Source organism: Arachis duranensis, chromosome 3, assembly GCF_000817695.3.
Source record: "Arachis duranensis cultivar V14167 chromosome 3, aradu.V14167.gnm2.J7QH, whole genome shotgun sequence".
NCBI classification, from domain to species: domain Eukaryota; kingdom Viridiplantae; phylum Streptophyta; class Magnoliopsida; order Fabales; family Fabaceae; genus Arachis; species Arachis duranensis.
Window position 1 is genome coordinate 7114709 of NC_029774.3, and position 4303 is coordinate 7119011.

Genomic DNA, 4303 nt, shown 5'->3' on the forward strand with positions numbered 1-4303 from the left:
ACAGGAGGTCGGAGAGTCTTTACGAGCCTATATGGAAAGGTTCAATAAGGCATGTTTAGAGATCCAAGACCTGCCCACAGAAGCAGTAATAATGGGGTTAGTCAATGGACTTAGAGAAGGTCCCTTCTCACAGTCCATATCTAAAAGACACCCCGTTTCTCTAAGTGATGTACAAGAAAGGGCCGAAAAGTACATCAATATGGAAGAGAATGCAAAACTAAGAGACCTGAGTTCGCGACCTGGACCCACTTCCTCCTTTAGGGAGAGAGAAAGGGAAGTCAAGAAGAAGGAAGAACTCGGTCCCGAGAGGCCCAGGAAATATCACTCTTATACTCCTCTAAAGACTTCTATAGTGCACGTATACAGAGAAATTTGCAACACTGAAAGGCTGCCACCCCCAAGACCTATTAAAAATAAAAAAGGGGGAAGCCGCAGCGAGTATTGCGAGTACCATAAAATATATGGTCACTCCACTAACGATTGTTACGACCTTAAGAATGTGATAGAAAAGCTGGCTAGAGAAGGTCGGCTTGACAGATATCTCATGGAGAGGTCGGACATCCATGGAAAGAGAAAGCGAGATGATATGGATAGGAGAGATCCACCGCCACAGACCCCAGAGAGACATATCCATATGATCTCGGGAGGATTTGCGGGAGGTGGAATCACTAAATATTCTCGCAAAAGACATCTCAAAAGAGTCTATCAGGTCGGGGAAGAGACACCCGACCTCCCCACTATCTCGTTCACCAAAGAAGATGGGCAAGGGATAATCCCCGGGCATGACGATCCCGTGGTGATAACCATGATCCTAGCCAACGCCCATCTCCACAGAACCCTAGTAGACCAAGGAAGCTCGGCGGACATCCTTTTCAAGCCCGCCTTCGACAAACTAGGGTTAGAGGAAAAAGAGCTGAGAGCCTACCCCGACACCCTATATGGGTTAGGGGACACGCCAATAAAACCACTGGGATTTTTACCCCTTCACACCACCTTTGGAAAGGGGGAAAAATCAAGAACTCTAAGCATAGACTTCATAGTCATCGATGAAGGGTCAGCCTACAATGCCTTAATTGGCAGGACTACCCTTAATCGTCTTGGAGCAGTGGTATCAACTCCCCACCTTTGCATGAAATTCCCGACTCCAGGAGGAATAGCAACGGTAAGGGGAGATCAAAAATTGGCAAGGAAGTGCTATAACGAAAGCCTAAATCTGAGAGGAAAGGGCAAAGAAGTCCACACCATAGAGTTGGGCGGTGCAAGGACCAGAGAAGAACTACGACCCCAGCCGGGGGGAAAAACCGAGGAGATACAAGTCGGTGAGGAGGAAGGAAAAAATACTTACATAGGAGCCAACCTAGGGGAAACTCTAAAACAAAGGTTGGGTGAACTCCTAAGAGCTAATTCCGACCTCTTCGCCTGGAAGGCTTCCGACATGCCCGGGATTGATCCCGAGCTCATGTCCCACAGGCTCTCGGTTTACCCAGGATCCCGACCTGTACAGCAAAGAAGACGCAAGCTCGGCCCAGAGAGAGCCTCAATAGTAGAAGAGCAAGTACAGGCGCTCCTGGAAGCCGGCTTCGTCAGAGAGGTCAAATACCCAACGTGGCTAGCCAATGTAGTGCTAGTTAAAAAACAAAATGGTAAATGGAGAATGTGCGTCGACTATACCGACTTAAATAAGGCATGTCCTAAGGACCCTTATCCTCTACCGAGTATTGATACCCTGGTGGACTCCAGCTCAGGGTACCAATACCTGTCATTCATGGACGCCTACTCGGGATACAACCAAATCCCGATGCATGAACCCGACCAGGAGAAAACATCATTCATCACACCAAAAGCCAACTATTGCTACGTAGTCATGCCATTCGGACTAAAGAATGCAGGAGCCACGTATCAAAGGCTGATGAACAAAGTGTTTTCTCCCCATCTAGGGAGCCTAATGGAGGTATACGTCGACGACATGTTAGTCAAAACCAAACAAGAAGTCGACCTCTTAACCGATCTCTCACAAGTCTTCGACACCATAAGGTCGCATGGGATGAGACTAAATCCCGCAAAATGCGCCTTCACAGTAGAAGCAGGGAAATTTCTAGGCTTCATGCTAACACAAAGAGGGATTGAGGCCAATCCCGACAAATGCAGAGCCATCTTAGAAATGAAAAGCCCGACTTATTTGAGAGAGGTTCAACAGCTCAATGGCCGACTTGCAGCCCTCTCCAGATTTCTGGCAGGATCGGCACTAAAATCCCTTCCATTATTCTCCTTATTAAGGAAGGGATGCCAGTTTGAATGGACTCCGGAATGTGAGGAGGCGTTCCAAGAGTTCAAAAAATTCTTAAGCCAACCTCCTATCTTAACCCGACCAATACCGGGAAAGGACCTCGTCCTATACCTATCCGTAGCAAACAGGGCTGTCTCGTCGGCCCTGATCAGAGAAGACGAGGTCGGACAACACCCGGTCTACTTCATCAGTAAGGTCTTACAAGGCCCTGAGCTAAGGTACCACAAACTAGAAAAGTTTGCCTACTCCTTAGTAATAGCCTCACGAAGGCTACGACCTTACTTTCAGGCTCACACAATAAGAGTCCGCACGAATCAACCCATGAAGCAAATCCTCCAAAAGACGGATGTTGCAGGGAGAATGGTTCAATGGGCGACAGAGCTCTCCGAGTTCGACTTGAGATATGAAACTCGGACTGCGATTAAAGCCCAATGCCTCACCGACTTCATTGCAGAATACGCAGGTGAACAAGAGGAAAAACCGACTACATGGGAACTCTATGTAGACGGATCCTCCAACAAGACAGGGAGCGGCGCAGGCATAAATTGGTAGATGGAAAAGGAACCCAAATAGAGGTCTCCTTAAAATTTGAATTTCCGGCTTCAAACAATCAGGCAGAATATGAGGCCTTGATTGCCGGATTAAAGTTAGCAGAAGAAGTTGGCGCTACAAAGGTGATGAGCTACAGCGACTCAACACCTAGGGCACTTTGCGGAAACCGAGGTCAAGCATATAACTCGGGATCTAAATAGCAGAGCTGACGCCCTATCCAAGTTAGCAAGTACCAAACCCGGGGGGAACAACAGAAGCCTGATTCAAGAAACTCTCCAAGAGCCCTCGGTATCAAAAGCAGAAGATGAACGAGAGGTACTTGAGGTAGTCGGCCTAAACCTCGGATGGATGAATCCCTTAGTCGAATACCTGAAATTCGACATCCTCCCCAAAGAGGAGAAGGAGGCTAAAAAGATCCGAAGGGAAGCACAACATTATACTTTGGTAAGAAATGTCCTTTACAGAAGAGGGATATCAACACCATTGCTGAAGTGCGTACCGACCTCAAGAACCACCGAGGTGTTGGAAGAAGTACACAGTGGAATCTGCGGAAACCATCTCGGAGCAAGGTCGCTGGCCAAAAAAATGATCCGAGCAGGATTCTATTGGCCGACCTTGCAGAAAGATGCCACAGACTTTGTGAAAAAATTTCAGTCATGCCAGATGCATGCAAATTTTCACGTGGCTCCACCAGAAGAGCTCATTAGTATAACTTCCCCCTGGCCTTTCGCAAAATGGGGAATGGATTTATTAGGTCCTTTTCCCCAAGCACCAGGGCAAGTCAAATACTTGATCGTGGGAATAGACTACTTCACAAAGTGGATAGAAGCAGAACCATTAGCCACTATCACCGCTCAAAGAATTCGCAGGTTCCTCTACAAAAACATCATCACAAGGTATGGGATACCTTATTCCGTCACCACAGATAATGGAACCCAATTCACCGACGCCACCTTCAGAAGCCTGGTAGCCAGTATGAAAATCAAACATCAATTCACCTCGGTAGAATACCCACAAGCCAATGGACAAGCCGAGGCAGCTAACAAGGTCATACTGGCAGGTTTGAAGAAAAAGATTACAGGAAGCAAAGGGAGCTTGGGCTGACGAGCTCCCCCAAGTGCTATGGGCTTATAGGACGACCCCCCAATCCGCCACAGGAGAAACACCTTTCCGACTAGTCTATGGCGTAGAAGCCATGATTCCAATAGAAATCAATGAGCAAAGCCCAAGGGTAATTCTCCATGACGAGGTCGGAAATATACAGGGACACAAAGAGGAGCTCGACCTGCTCCCCGAAGTCCGAGAAGGTGCCCAAATAAAAGAAGCGGCATTGAAACAAAGGATGACTGCCAGGTACAACAAGAAAGTCATCCGAAGAACATTTGCCCTAAATGACTTGGTCCTAATCAGAAACGACATTGGAGTCAACAAATCAGGAGAAGGAAAGCTCGCCGCAAATTGGAA